A 17,823-nucleotide genomic window follows, 5' to 3' on the forward strand; every position below is an offset into this window, starting at 1 on the left:
TGTTGTTTTCCCTAAGCTGCTAACTGCCATTAACCACTCACTCACATGATGGACATGTTTTTGTTTTGACATATGGTATCATGATGACACATGGAGTGAAACTCTATACCATGACCTAAAATGAGGAATTTAACCACTTCATGACCAAAGACACTTAAATGAAGATATGGTACCTCAAAATATATGATGACCATGATGAGTGATGAAGACCATGAATAAGTTAAGGGAGGAGAAATGACCTAGAAACAGTAGCGAGTGACCAAATTTTATATTGAAACCTAATGAAATGATAAAATTTAACCTCGAGACCCTAACAAAACATGTAAGAGCATATTCGATCACTCGTGACAGGATGAACTCACTCACACTAACACTTTTATTCTTTTACAATCAATAACCTTATGTCAAAACATGTGACATTTATGACAATGACCATAAACTATATGAGAGTACCTGAAGTAGGATAGTTCATGAGTTTGTGCATGAAGGTATCTATGTTGTATAGTTTATTGATTCAATCTCCATCAGTGTGGTTCCTTGGGGTATATGGTGTTATCATTCGAGTGGTCAGATCCTTTCCAGATTGCTATCTTTTTGTCTCAATTGATTTTTTCTTGATACATATTTCCATAGCTTTGAGGTTCCTCAAATCCTATAGACCTATATTTCATCTTTTCCATAGAATATTCTTGTTGTCTGGAGTATCCCATGCCTATTTTTTTTCCTAAATAACTTTGATTTGTTATAACCTAATCTAGCTTTCCTGTTCTTTCTCCAACTTTATCATTTGTAGTTTTCTTGGTCTAAATATACCTGTGTATAGATATGAGAAATGTCGCTGCAAATAAAGCTTCACTTCCAAAGTTTTCACATACTCGTCAACTGTTTCAATTATCATATATGTTTTGAAAACTTTTATCATGGGAAAACTTTGTGGACATAGACAATGGGACTCTTCTTAATACACAAGCATAATCCTAATTAGAACTTGGAGAAAAGGATCGATCTACAGAATAAGAATATGGAGATGAAGAGGAAGAGGATGGAGCAAGAGAACATGTGCCAAAATTTGTTTTGAGGTAGTTTGGGATGTTCAAAAGGCCTTCAGGGCCATAAATGAGGCACCAATAGGTCACTAAGTTGTTGAGGGGATGAGAAACAGTTTCAGTAATGGGGTATGATGGGCCTCCAAATTGGACATAAATTAAGGCAAATTTGACTATCCTTCAGCACATTAAGTCTCTATTTTTTCATTCGATGACATATTTTTACTTTAATATGTTCATTAGGAAGGTTTAGATAGAATTGCATGTTTTTTCCTAATATTATTTAGAATATTGTGAGAATATTTGACAATTTATGAAGATTTGGAGGATGCGATAATCTAGGGAGAATGATTTATGAAGAATTGGAGTATGAGATAATCTAGAGACATTCTTCCTACTACAGGATGGATCAATATTGGATAATAAATGAACCAAATATCATGAAGTTATTAAACAAATTATGAAGCTCCACTGATTGAGAAAATCTAGGCCATGTGTTCTTTGTAATTTAATAAATATTCCTAGTATTGGGAATCAAATCCAGGTTTTGAGGGATTTTGGATGGGAAAGTTGCCTACCTTCAAGGGCAACACTTCCTCATCTATTTGTATAAGTATGAATTCGAATTTTCCCCTAGAGGCATGTATTTATTAGTCTTATTGTGGGGAAAACTTGTTGTTTAGCAACTTCACTTTCATTTCTAGCAGGGATGTACTTGGATTGATTCAAATAATGAAGTTTGGTGCCATTTTTATCTTCTAAATCCTGTCTTCCTTCATATGAATTTGATTTTCCTTAGGCTTGGCCATCCCAAGAGCGTCAGAGCCCTCTTGTATAATTTATTTATTTCCTTTGAATGTATTCTTCACTTACATATTTTATTTATACATTTACTCTTCATGCTTCTTTTGTTGTAGCTCATATTGGTTAAATGATTGAAGAGATTTTTTTTATACATTTTTTATCGATTCAAAAGCATGATGCATCCTTATAACAACTTTCAAAAATCATATTCATTATTGAGTTACTTGGATTGATTTATTAGTTCACAAATCTAGAATTATTGGAATTCCCTTGAACCAAAATTGTAGTAATTTCGTGCTATCTTTTAGAACTTGTTAATGAGTTTCATTATGTTGGTTCCACTTGTATTGGGTCATAAAAATATTCAATTTAATACAAAAAATTACACCATATCATTTTAACTTTATTAGGTTATGTATTTGGTAGTTTAACTAGCTCACTAGTTCTTGAATTTCTAGTTTTTACAGTAGTAATTTTCTCCTATTTTTTAGCACATGTTAAAAAGGTTACTTTGGAGTGATTCTGCTTTTAATGGAGTCCTAAGATATCCTATTTAATAATTAAAAAAATCCATCGAATTTTCTTTTGGTAAAAATAATGAGGGGGGGGGGGGGGGGGGGGGGGGAATGAATCAATATTTTCAAAATCACAAACGTTTCATTTCATATTCTGATTTTGGTATGGGAGTTTATTGAAAGGAACCGACATGTGAACGCGACTATTCTTAAGACAACTAGCGTACATCGAGTAAACTTATGTTTCAGTTGATTCATCATATGTTTATCTTCAACCAGTGCATCAGTACTTTATTAAATATTAGATAGAGAGTAATAATGTGTAGTAAGAACAAAATAAACGAGCAAACATAAGAAACACACATGGACATGAGGATTTAAGGTGGAAACCCAATGTGGGAAAAACCCACCTACTATTTTCATCTCTGTCGTATTTTAATATAAATAAAATACTTTTCAATCTTGTACTAGTGTAGACCCATACGAGTACAGAAGAAACCACCTATAGAAGGATACAACCATCACTCATTCTAGAGCTCCTGCTGGATGGTAGCTCCAACCCCTTGGATCTTGTAATGACATAAAATTGTACCAGTATGTAGGCACCAAGCTACAAAATAATAAAACCTTCACTCGTTCTCCAACTACTACTCGAAGGCAACTCCAACCCCTGATCTAATTTACCACCTACCACTGGAAGGAAGCTCCAACTACCTCAACTCTGGTGACCACATTTCATAAATTTTCATACTGGATCCACCTGCTACAACACATCATAACTTTTAGAGCATGTTTCATCAAATTTTTAAATTGGACCCACTATCAACATTAGAGCTTAGTATCAACCGTCAAACTATAACTCATCACTGTAACTCAATCATCAAAGTATGACACAATCGAATTAACCAATCACTTAACCCCAATCAATTGAAACTCAACCAAAACATATCCAATCAATCAAATCACTCCCACTATAATATCAAGCATCATACTGCACATGACATAAACCATATCCTCTTACCGTAAACCCTGATTAACCATTTTTCCAAATGTATATGCTAATTTACATTAGAAAACCTACGTGTGTACACACCTTTCATGGATCATACCCGCATACATATATTAAACCTATGAAAATAGAAACATGAAAAATTGTGATTCTGAAACAAAAATTGAATCATACTCAGGTCTACTACAACATTTTGAACCAATCACAAAGTTTTCAGTGGTGTTCAATCTCAATCAGTAAGTAACTTCAATATTCTTCGATTAATTAGTTCATAATCATACCATCACTATTTAATCGAGACAATCAAGAAGACTTCATTAAGAGACAATAGAAACACATAAGAACTGATAAAACTGATCAGACATATTTTTCATCAAAAACCCACTTTTAATACGTGCTTTCTTCAAAAAATATTCGCATCTGCACGTGCTTTATAGGAACCAAACCCAAGTGTACGAGACTTTCCAGAAACACATATGTGTTTGTACATGCCTTGTAGGCTATAAACCCTCCATAAATATATGCAAATTCAATGTCAAATCTTTGCTACAACAAAAAACTTCAGACATACCCAGATCTCGGCATACACAGAAAAATAACGCGTTAAAATATATCATCTCATAATCATGATTGTCATCTCAGATCTGTGGGATCAGATCCATCAAGTTAGGCCCTTATAATACTAGTGATTCACCCATTACTATTGTAATTGTATCCCATATTGTTATTATTGTGCCCCTATTTTCGCCATATTGTTATTAGTATGCCCCATAGAAACCCACTATTGTTATTTTTGTGCCTGTATGTTATTACTGTTATGTCGGTTTGATTATATTGTGACCCCTTAGACTCCTATATATAGAATGGAGGTTTAGTCATTTGTGTTATCCAAGAATTGTTCATTTGTGTAATGTAAAGGAGGTTGCCCCCTCGAAGAGGCTAAATTCTAAGGTGTTGATCTATATTTTCTATCTTTTTGTGAGTTGGTTTCCTAACATTTGGTATAACAACTTTGGATTCTAGGGTTTCATTGCTCCAACCAGGTCATCATGGAATTTTCACTATAACTTTTTTTCTTTGACATTTCAAAAGGTACAAAAAAAAAATCCATTTGAGCCCAAATCGTTCTAAACTTTGGATCTAAATTTTAGAGCTTGTCTTGCTATATTTGTGGAGATATGATCTGAGGAAGTTAGGGATTTTTCTGACTCCTGAATTACATTCCAAATAGGTGACTTGGGAAAAATCATCATAACTTTTGTTTTGAGCATCATATTGAAATTTCGTAAGAAGTTTCAGAAAAATGATGGCCTTTAGTTTTCTGTGTATCAATTTCAGTTATTAAGGTTGAAACAATGACATGTGTCATGTCGTACAATTTCGCTCTACTGAACTAGTCTATAATTAGGTAAACGTGGGAGATTTGGCATAAATATTCCTTGGAGAATCCAATCTTGATCAGACTTGTGGGGTTAGAAAGAGGACTCAAAGGGCTACCAGAAGACAAGATTTAAGATATTTGATATTTGTAGTTACAGAGATACAATAGATTCAATATTGAGCTCTTACAATGTGAAAAAAAGGGTGTGTAGTTTTTTTAAAATTTTGCATAAGATTGGTTTGGAAAATTAGTTTGAAGGAATTCGAAGGGAATATTGAAGAATTATTAGCTTTAATTAATGGCCAGAAGAAAAAAATGGAAACACCTAGTAAGCAACCTGAAAGCTCTAGCATGACTCGTGAATAAGAGGAAGAAATGTGACATGATATATCAAAATTACAAGACCAAGTACATCAAATTTCACTCTCACTAAAGGTAAATGAAGCCAAGATGAATGGCGTGGAAGCTAATATGAATGGAATGCAAGATAAGATGGATGGTGTGGAAGCTAATATCAATGGCATGCAAGTTAAGATGGATGGCGTGGAAGCTAAGATGGATGGCATGGAAGCTAAGATGAATGGCATGGATGCTAAGATGAATGGCATGGACGATAAGTTGGAAGAATTGAAGACAAATTTGAATAAGTTTCTACAAGAAATGGTCACTAATAGTGAAAGGGTAGTAAAGGAAACTCATGACGAGAATAAAAGAAATGTTAATCATGATTTCCTAGACTGTAATGTTGGCTTGATGACCCACCATGTTCCAAAAATCGATATGAGGAAGTTTGCTGGCAAGGATCCCGGAACATGGATACTATAGATGGAGAAATTTTTCGATCTCCATAATGTGCAAAACATACAAAAGGTATGTATTGCAACTTTATATTTGGAACCAAATAAGTTTGTATGGTATCAATTGCTTTTCTCTCATAAACAAATTGTCACTTGGGTAATTTTTACAGAAGAAATGATAGAACATTATGAGGATACAAAAAGTAACACCTTTTTTAGCGAATTGATAAATCTCAAACAAAATGGTTCAATGATGGAGCACATGGAGGACTTCCAAAAATTAAAAATAAGGGTAAGAGATATTCCAGAGGAGCATAGGATTGATGTGTTCATAGGGACTTTAAAGGATAATATCCAACATGAGGTTTGCATTTGGGAGCCTGATTCATTGGAGAAGGAATTTAGGTTAGCAAGAAAAAAGGAACGAAAAATTATGGCAACCAGGAAGCCTACCACTCACAACTATAAAGATGGAAGTGTTTTTTCCCCTAGCCTTCCACAACCTATAAGGTTTACACCACAACAATTGGAAGAAAAAAGAGCAAAAGGGATTTGTTACAGTTGTGATAGCAAATACACTAAAGGTCATAAGTGTGCTGAGAAGAAATTATTCTACATAGATTGTGAAGAGGATGAAGAAAATGAACAAGAAATTTCAAAAGAAGAGGATATACTCCAGGAACAAACCCTATATAAAGAAGAAATGAATCCAACCATATCTTGTAATTCATTGGCTGGAATTACCACTCCTCAAACTATCAAGATAGAAGGACATATCAAGAAGAAAAAGGTAGTAGTGTTGATTGATTCAGGAAGTACCCATACTTTAATTCATTGTAAGATAGCGAAGAAATCGAATTGCTTCTTATATCCAGCACTAGAGTGTCAAGTGATGGTTGCAAGTGGAGGAACCATAGATTTCTCTAGAAAGTGCCATAATATCAAGATATCCATGGGAGAATATGTATTGAATAGCCCATTTCTTTAGCCCAATGCTTTCGATTCCAAGGGGTGGTGTTGATGTTCTACTAGGAGTCCAATGGCTACAATCTTGGGGTACAATAGCTTTTAATTTTCAAGAAATTTTCATGAAATTTTGTGTGGAAGGAAAGGAAGTTGAATTAAGGGGTATTGTAGGGAAACCGGGAAAGATAATCAGCTCTAACAATATGACAAAGCTTCTAAAGAAGGAACAACGAGATGTAATTGCATAATTATGTTCGCTAGAGGTTCCCACATTGAAATCATCCATTTCCTGAGATCTCCAAAAAGTCTTGGGCAATCATTCCAAGGTATTTGAGACTCTTGAAGGTCTCCCACCTATTCTTGATCATGATCATGCTATTCATTTGATTCTAGGAAGTGTTCCTACAAACATCAGGCTGTACAAATATCCGTATGCCCAAAAGAGTGAATTGAATGTATGGTTGCAGAAATGCCAGAGGCTGGTATAATTCAACCTAGTCAAAGTTATTTCTCTACTCCAATAGTATTGGTGCACAAGAAGGATGGATCATTGTGCATGTGTCCAGATTATAGGGAGCTCAACAAGCTCACTAGTAAAGATAAATTTCCCATTCATGTCATTGATGAATTATTGGATGAATTCCATGGATCAGAATGAAGACTGAAGATATTCTAAAAACAACATTTAGAACTCATGAGGGTCATCGTGAATTTTTGGTCATGCCTTTTGGCCTTACCAATGCACCTTCTACATTTCAAGGTTTGATGAATTCCATTTTTAGACTCTTCCTTAGAAAATTTGTGTTAGTATTTTTTTGATGATATACTAATCTACAAAAAGTCTTGGAAGGATCATGTTGAACATGTTGACAGGGTGCTCAAACTATTGGAAGAGAAACAATTATATGCAAAAGCTCCAAATGTTTCTTTGGAGTACAAAAGGTGGAATATCTGGGTCATATTGTATCTAATGAAGGTGTTAAGGTAGACCCTGGCAAAATTAAAGCCATTAAGAAATGGAAAATCCAAACATCCATAAAGTATCTGCGAGGATTTCTCGTGTTGATAGGGTATTATCGCAAGTTTGTTAAGAATTATGGGAGAATAGCAACACCTCTAACAACATTATTGAAGAAAGATGCATTTTCATGGGCTCCAGAAGCAACAAAGGGCTTCAAACATCTTAAAGAGGCAATGTGCCAAGAACCGATCGTAGCTATGACGGACTTCACGAAAACCTTTCTTGTGGAATTTGATGCTTCAGGAAATGAAACTGGTGTTGTCTTAATGCAAGATGACAGACCCATTTCTTTCGAAAGTCATCCAATCAAGGGAAGGTATTTACACAAAGCTATTTATGAGAAGGAAATGTTGGCAAATCTACATGCACTTAAGAAATGGTGAGCCTACCTAATGGGAAGACAGTTCAATATAAAAACGGATCATGATAGTCTTAAATACTTTTGAGAACAAAGATTATCTTATGAAGAGAAACAAAGATGGGTCACAAAGATGTTGGGTTATGACTTTGAAATCATCTACAAAAATGCGAAGAAAAATGTTGTGGCAGATGCACTCTCAAGAAAGGGTGAGGATGTGGAAGCATTGTTGTGCACCATTTCTATTATCCAACCAAATTGGATAAACGAAGCAAGGGAGGAATTGAAGAATGACGAAGAAGTGTGGGCACTCATTCGAAATTTACAACAAGATCTTAGTACATCTAATACATTTCGCTAGAAAAATGATTCGTTATGGTACAAAGATCGCTTATACCTATGTAAGAATTCACAACTCAAACAAAAAATTCTAATGGAATTGAACACTTCTCCATTAGGAGGGCACTCAAGATTTTTAAAAACTTACCATAGGGTTAACAAGGAATTTTTTTGGGATGGCCTTAAATTGGATATTCAAAAGTTTTTGGCAGAATGCTTGGTTTGGCAACAAAATAAAGTTGAAACAATTAAGACCCTAGGTCTATTACAACCTCTATCCATTCCAAGCCAACGTTCTGAGGAGTTTTGAATGGATTTTATCATAGGTTTACACAAGTCTGAAGGAAAGAGTGTCATCATGGTGGTACTTGATAGACTTACTAAGAATGCACACTTCTGTGCATTATCACATCTATTTAAAGCCAATAGAATTCCTACTACATTTATGGAAAAAATTAAAAAGCTACATGGAAACCAAAAGATTATTGTAAGCGACAGAGATCCCATTTTCACTAGAAATTTTTGGACAAAATTATTTTCTTGTCTTGATACTCAGTTAGCACATAGCTCATCTTATCATCCTCAATCTGATGGCTAAACTGAGATAGTAAAGAAATGTTTGGAAGGATATATTCGTTGCTTTGTATCTGATAAAAAAACAGAATGGGTCAAATGGTTTCCTTTGGTTGAATGGTGGTATAACACTTCCTTCCATATTGCAGCAAAAATGACCCCATTTATGGCACTTTATGGATATCATCCACCATCCATCACATCATATTTAATGGAAAATTGTAAGGTTCAAGGAGTGGAACATCACATCGAGCATCAATAACTAGTTATGTAACTCTTAAAGGATAACCTCACGTTGGTGCAAAATAGAATGAAACAACAGGGAGATCAACATCACAGCGGAAGAAGTTTTGATCTAGGTGACTACGTATTCCTACGGCTACAACCATATAAACAAATGTCCCTCAAGCAAGCTAAGAAGGATAATAAATTATCACCAAAGTATTATGGTCCATACAAGGTGTTGCAAATGATTGGTACTATGGCATACAAATTGGAGCTTCCTGCAGCTTCCCGAGTGCACCCATTTTTCCATGTTTCATGTTTAAAGAAGGTTATAGGTGAAAATCTCCCAGTTCAAAAAATATAGGTAGAAATTGATGAGGAAGGAAAAATTGTATTGGAACTGGAAGCAGCTAGAGAAACAAGAACTCAACAACTATGAAATCAATCAATTTTAGGGTATCTCACCAAGTGGAAGAACTTATGTGCTAAAGATTCCACATGGAAGGATGAGAATTTTGTACAGAAGAATCCATAACTACTTAAGTGTTAGAGGACAATGCTTTTCAGAAGGAGAGAGGAATGTTAGGCCCCTATAATACTAGTTAATCCCCCATTACTATTGTCATTGTATCCCTTATTGTTATTATTGTGCCCCTATTGTCCCCATATTGTTATTAATATGCCCTATACAAACCCACTATTGCTATTTTTGTGCCCTTATATTATTACTGTTATATCAGCTTGATTATATTGTGACCCCTTAGACTCCTATATATAGAAGGGAGATTTAGTCATTTGTATCATTGAAGAATTGTTCATTTGTGTAATGTAAAGGACCTTGCCCCCTCGAAGAGGTTGAATTCTAAGGCATTGATCTATATTTTCTATCTTTTTGCGAGTTGGTTTCCTAACACATCATCAAACTCCTGCGTGCATACTTAGTTTAGATTAAGAAAAGCATCAATAGCCCATAACATGCATATTTCCTCCAGATCTAACTATTCATAATATTTCCATCACTTGCACACATTACACTATATGTCACCAGTTTGATATTCATGACCTTATATAGCTTACGCTTTTTCAATACCACAATTCAAAACCATGCACCAGGTGATGGTTTTCTTAGATGAGATCAAACCATGTATTAATGGGCTTAACACCATATGACAATACCATGGTAAGGACCCTTGGTATTTAGAATACCAAGGTTGGGAAATTGTATGGGATTTTTCTTCTTCATAATCATGTGTGTATGCATATTTTGCTAACAGAACCTATGTATACTTCTTGAAATTTTAACTTTATGATACCTTTTCCTATAAACTACTATGCATTTTCTAAAATACTCTATCTCATTTATAAAACACTCTGTCACTTTCTTTTTACATCTTCAACAAGTAGGTTTCCATCAAGAGACTAATCATTAAGTAGTTTTTCATTCAATAGGTATGTTGTCATCAAGGACAACTCATCAAGTAGTTTTCCATCAATGTCAACATGTAATTCATAATGAAAACAGTCTCCCCCTTAAGACTTGAGGGAAACCCCTTTGGTGTTTGAGTACCACAACCTGTAATACTTGAAAGTGTATCAGGCCAAGCACCAAACCAAGCTACTCTCCAAACACCAAGGTACACTCCCCCTTTGACATCAAGGCTGACCAATGTTGAATGAAGACTTCCATATTTGAACTACTAAGTATGAACATTGATCATGCTCCTCTTGAGCACATGCTGAAGTTTCTGACGGATGCATAATGAAGTACATGACTCTATGACTCATATGAATTGTCGTATCACTAAGGACTCAAACTTACATCAATCACCCAATCACAGTGGGTTTACATATTTGACATCATTATTACATAACCTTCCCAAACACAGTCGAGTTACAAATGATATCACATATACAAAAGTACTTGACCGCAATAGTCTAGACATGACTGAATTTTACAATGATTACGTCCTAGGTCTTTACATGACCTTTACATGAAATTATAAATAATACATTTATAATAAAGATCAAACACCAAAATAAGACCATGATAGTCATCAACAACTATCATACACCATATATGATATGGTATGTAGAAAAAACATCATAAGTGAGAATCATCATAAGATAGGAAAATGTAGCATCATTATTCAATATGGCATGTTTCCAAGTATCATTCAACAGATGTAGTAGTAGCATATGGCCTGTCTTCACAACATCATTTTCTTGGCCAAATTCGTCATAAGTATATTTATCACACCAACACCACTTCATCAATATTCAGCATAATCAATTGTTCATCATAGAAAATTCATTATTCAAGAGCTTCATCCACGTAAACATCATTAACAAATAATTATTATGTGTGAAGCAAACATAATCCCAAAAATGCATTATTAGATGCATAAAAAATGTTCCTCCTAAGCATGTGCAAATGCTTCACTATTAGATCTAATTATATCATTCCATACATCAATTAGGATATCAAAGAATCTTCATTAACCGGTCATCCACCATGTCATCAAAAACTTATACAAGCCAAAAACAACTTTCAAATAGCATCAGAAGAATGTAACCTCCAATCATCATAATAGAAAAGCCAATTGATAATTGATTGAAGCATATCACACCCTTTTCTTGAGTATATCCCAATGTTTCTCCATCAAACCAAAATATACAGTTTTGTGTAGGTAGAACTCGTGTATACATCCGACTTTTCTTCATGAGATTTGCCTACAGAAAGTGAAATACTGAAATTTGGCATTTTCAGCTGCCCGCGAGTCTATTATGTTTGTATTTGTTTACTGTTACTTCACTCTAGACTTTGTGAGTAGTATAAGAAGTAAGAGAACAAAAAACAACCATGGGAATAAATATGTATTACTCCCTATGAGATTACACATCACTAATACTGATAACCATCTTCTATTTCCATGAGGTCAAGTACTTCTCTTCACTTTTGTAGTCAATTTTAGAAATTTTCATTTAAGAATACGAGACTGCCATAGGTACCATCTTCTTTTACTCTAAGTCTCAACAATTCCCATATCTATGAGAATTACGATCTTCAAACACATATACTTTGTCTCAATTTTGTATCCTCTTATTATGAATTTTCCAGTTACTTCATTCATCATCTTACACTTGGTTGATGTAAAAATAATTATATTTCCCTTATCTACCATTTTTCCTACAATTAGGATATTCTTCTTTAGTCCTTGAACTAATAAAGCATTAGTTGTTTCTCTAGTTTTATCAATTCCCACTTTACCTTATTCTATAACTTTTGCTGAAAAATTAGTTCCAAGAATAACATTACCATGATGGTTCTTCCTAGGGGACTCCATTTTACTCCTATCTCGAGTAGTGTGATGAGAACATCCACTATCTATGTACCATTCATCTTCCTCTTTGAATGACCAAAGAGAAAGAACACAACTTATATGTTATTTCTTTTCTTTATGATTGGTGGATCCATCTTTTTTAGCTTTTCTGGTATCAATGTTCTTATTTGGCTTCTTACCATATTGTTTGTGGTGATCCATAGACTTGTCCCTGAAGTTTTTTGCTACATACCAAAACTTGTTACAAGCATAACATATTATATGTTTCATATTCCTTCTATTTCAATCAATAGCTTTGTGACAAAACATATTGCAAGCAAAACAATATCCCTTAAAGTACCTGGAAGATGATGATCTTTCTGTGAGACATGTATTAGTTTGAAACATTCTACTTCTACAACTAGCTGGAACATGTCAAAAATTCTCACATATAAAACATTCAACATTATTGATCAAAGGAGATAATCTATTAACACTTCTATATTTAGGAGTAAATGATTTCCTTTGAATACTTTCTTTCCTTGGTTGTTGATGAGCTTGACTTCTTATCTCCTTGTTGAGAATTTCAGATTTTGCATTAGAACTCCTTGGTCCAACTTGTGAGCTAGATTCACCTTTAACAATTTCATGAAAATCAAGACTAGATTTGATGGCAGGAGATCTTTGGCTACTAAGAATATTATGTAAATATTAGTAGTTTTTTGAAATCACAAATGGTTATCCTTTTATTCTAATTTACCTTTTATGATATTTACCTCAACATGGGATTACTTTTCCTATGTCTTCAATATTTCTTCAAGATTTCTTCCTTCCGCCACTTTTTGTTTCAATTTGAGAATCTCTTCTTTCAACCCATTTTCCTTTTTTTCAAAAGCTCAAAGTAGATATTCATTCCTCGTATTTTATTTTTCAAGATCTATCCTCAGAGAGATGACTCTGCATCAACACCTTCACAATATTTGTTATATACCATACCAACATGATCCTTATTATCATAAGCTTGCAACTTATCATTATTTTTCAAAGTAAGATCAAGTTTTGTTCGAAGATCAACAAATTCTTCTAACTTGTCTTCTTTTCAATCAAAAACACCATTTTTCATTTTGGACACATTGTTAGTTATAAGATTACCTGGTATATTACTTTGGGACTTCTTCTTGTATTGCTTATAGCTTCTCCCATACTTTCTTTCTTGTAGTATAATGCATAACCTTAGTCAATATTGAATGAGATATGCTACAAAATATGTTACTCAAAGAATCACTGTTTTTTTACAGTTCCTTGCATGATGAACAGAACTTGGTGTAATCATTTCACACTAGATGCCAGACATCAATATTCATTAGATTATATTTCATCTTTCCTTTCCATTGTTGATAATTATATTTGCTTAGCATAGGCACATCTATATTATCTATTGATTATATTTTGCCTTGATGTGTTGCTTCGAGAGACTTACTTTCACTATCATCATCACTACCGTCATCACTATCATTGTTACATAGACAAGAAAAATGGATCATATCTTAAACAATAATCCATGCCTAATGGTGTTTTGTCTTCTTCATTCTTGATCACTAGAAAGCTGTTTTCTCTTAGATTTGAATATTTGCTAACTTTTGTAATTGTTACCGCATATGATCTGTTCTTGCTAGTTTTTTCAATAAAGGTATCCTTTCCTTCTAGGGAATTAATGAAATTATCACCAGAATCATCTCCAAATGCCATAAGTAAATGAAAAACTTGATTAGACTCCCCTTCTTTAGCATTTGAAAGACCATCACTGTCTTCGTGTGTATAAAAGCTTCTCTTGTTTTCAAACCCCTTCTTGTTTATTTTGGGAGCTTCTATTCCTTTCTCCTAATTTTATTTATAGGGACACTTAGCAACATAATGACCAACTCTACCACAAGAAAAACATTTGAAAGGATGCTTACCTTTGAATCTTCATTTACTGAGTTGGAGTTTCTTTGCAAGGTTTTCTTCTTCTTAGTCTGATACATAACCTAATTATTCCTTTTTTTTTTCCTTTTACAATAGCTTTGAAGGTTTATTCTCTCATATATGAAGGACCACCTTCATCTCAAATGTTGTCAAGATTGCATGGAGCTAATCAAGTGTAAGACTTTTCAGATCATGCATTTTGAACTTTGGAGTAGGAGATTTCAAAACCTTTATTTTATTTCTTCACCAAGGTTTCTCGTGGAATTCGCAACTTCATCTACTCCAAGGAAAAATGTTGCAATGATTTCATCATCATTTTCAATGTCTCATACTAAATTCTAAATGTTTGAAGTTTAGCATTGTTTACCTTAATGTCACATTCATAATTTTGGATAATCTTATCTGACATTCCCTTCATTGTGTTCATGTGCATTACCTTCACAAACTCGGCCTTCATCAGACTTAACAAGATGGGATTTAAAAAATTCATATTGGTTTCATATTCTTTCTTTCTGGTAGTGTCTGAATGAATCAAGGAAAAATTTTGATATACATATTCAACTATTTCCCATACATCATCTCCTAGTGTCTGCAAGTATACTTTCATCCTAACTTTCTAAAATGAAAAGTTAGTTTCATTAAATATAGGAGGTCTGATAGAAAATACTCCTTCATGACTACTCATCTTGATGAATCTCCTTCAAGCAATCAAATGTTTGCCAAAGGACCTGCTCTAATACCAATTCTTGGGAAAAATACTGAGAGGGGGGGGGGAGTTGGGGTGAATAAGTAAATTCAAAATCAAAAACTTTTGATTTCATATTCTAATTTATGTACGTAAATTTAACGAAAGGAACCCGTGTGTCTATGCAGCTATTCATAAGACAACTACCATACATCCAATAAGCTTACGTTTTACTTAACTCATCATTTGTTTATCTTTAGCGAGTGCATCCGTACCTTATTAAACATTAGATAGACAATAACCATGTGGACGAAGAACAAGATAAACAATCACACATAAGTAACAAACATGAACAACATGATTTAGGCTGAAAACCTAATGCGGGAAAAGCCACCTTCTGCTGTAGTCTCTGTCTTCTTTTAATATAAATATTTTTTTTTTGCAATCTTGTAGTAGTGCAGACGCATACGAGTATGTAGGAACTTACTTGCAAAAGACTAATACCTTCTCTCGTACTCTTTCTCCTACTGGAAGGGAGCTAAAATCCCCTAGATCTTGTACTGGCATAAAGATGTACCAATACACATGCACCAACCTACAGAAAGCTACAACCCCCTCACTCATCATGCAACTGCTACTCGAAGGGAGCTCAAACCCCATGATCTGATTTTCCAGCTACCACTAGAAGGAAGATCCAACTGCCTAAACTCTTGGGACCACGTTTCATAATTTATCATACTTGATCCACCTGCTACAACACATCATAACTTGTAGGCCACATTTCGTCCATTTTTCAGACTCAACCCACTATCAACATTTAAGCCAATATCAATCATCAAATTGTAATGCATCTGTGTAACTCAATCAAAACTCTGACACAATTGAATCAAGCAATCGTTGAAACCCAATCAACTAAAACTCAATCAAAACTCAACCAATCATTCCGATCATTATAACTAGATTATTAAACATCATACTACACATCATAGAAAATAGGTCCTATTAGTATAAACCCTCATCAACCATCTGTCAAAATGTATACACTACTTTATAGTACCAAACCCATGTGTGTACATGCCTTTCATGAATCATACCTGTGTACAAATCTTAAACCTTTGAAAACAAAAAACTTAGCAACTGTAATTCAAAAACAAACATTGAATCTCACTGAGATCTACTGCAACATTCTCAACCAATCACAAAACTTTCTTTGATCTGTAATCTCAATCAGAAAGTAACTTCAACATTCTTCAATTAATCAATTCACAATCAAATCACCACTTTTTAAGCCGAGATAATCAATAATACTTCATTAACAGATAACAGAAACACATCATAACTAATAAAACCGATTAGCCATCCTTTTCATAAAAACCCTACTTTATGTACGCACTTTCTTCAAAGCATATCCGTGTGTGTACGCACTTTCCACAAAACAAAACTACGTGTATGTGACTTACCATAAACACATCCGCATGTGTACGCACCTTGCAGGCTATAAAATCTATGTATATATCTGCAAATTCATAGTTAAAGCTTCTCTACAACACAAAACTTTAGACATAACTAGATCTTGACATACACAGAAAAATCACACATTAATATAGATCATCTCATAATCATGATTTTCATCACAGATCTATTAGATCTGGTCCATCATCAAACTCCTGGGTGCATACTTAGTATAGATCAAGAAAACCATCAATATTCCATAACATGCATATTTCCTTCAGATCTAACTATTCATAAGATTTCCATCACTTGACCACATTACAATATATTTTACCACTTTGATCTTCATGACCTTATATAGCTTACCTTTTTCCAATACCCCAAGACAAAACCATACTCTAGTCAATGGTTTTCTTAGACGAGATCAAAACATCTGTTATTGGGCTCAATACCACAAGACAATGCCATGGTAACGACCCTTGGTATTTAGAATACCATGGTGCATAAACTCTACTCACCTTTGCTTCATCATACTTTCGTGTGTACATGACTTTGCTTAACAAAATCTATGTATACTTCTTGAACTTTCAACTTGATCATACCTTTTCCTCCAAACTGCTATGCCTTTTCCAAAAAACTATGTCTCATCTATAAAGCACTTTGTCACATTGTGTTTACATCTTCAACAGGTAGGTTCCCATCAAGAGACAACTCATCAAGCAGGTTTCCATTCATTAGCTAGGATGTCATCAAGGAAAACTCATTAGGTAGGTTTCCATCAAGGAAACACCTACTTCATAATTCCAACATTTTAATTTGATTTAATTGGGAATTAGGTAGGCTATCTTGCACCTGTAGGAGAATGGGGCGTCTTGTAGCACCTCTTATAGCACTCATGTAACACATGTTTAATTAACTAGATCTGCTACAAAAACTTGTTTTTTGTCCCTTAGGCTTAAATAATGACCACTAGGATCTAAAACTATGATTGAGTAAGACAAAAAAGCTCTTAAGAATTTCATCTTCTCCATTGCAATTCACCTTTACGCTTATGGCTAGTGGAGAGACTCATGACTTGAAGAGCATAATGATGATTTCCATGATTACTTTATGAATCACCTTATGAACTATGCTGAAAAAATATATCTTGAATGCAATGATTTCAGAATTATTTCCTTTTCTTTCATACATATTAAACTATGGTTTCCATTTTCAAAATTGATATTTCGATTGCATTGATTAGGCTTCTTTTCATATGCCATTTACACTTTGAAAATATGCTAATGTTTACATTTCTATAAATAGGATTAATATTAATATTCATGAAAAATACAATATCGTTTCCTTTCTACAAAAGTTAGTAGGAT

The sequence above is a fragment of the Pinus tabuliformis genome, chromosome 8, assembly GCF_031772625.1.
Source record: "Pinus tabuliformis cultivar Carrire ecotype Pingquan chromosome 8, CPIR1, whole genome shotgun sequence".
In the NCBI taxonomy this organism is placed as follows: domain Eukaryota; kingdom Viridiplantae; phylum Streptophyta; class Pinopsida; order Pinales; family Pinaceae; genus Pinus; species Pinus tabuliformis.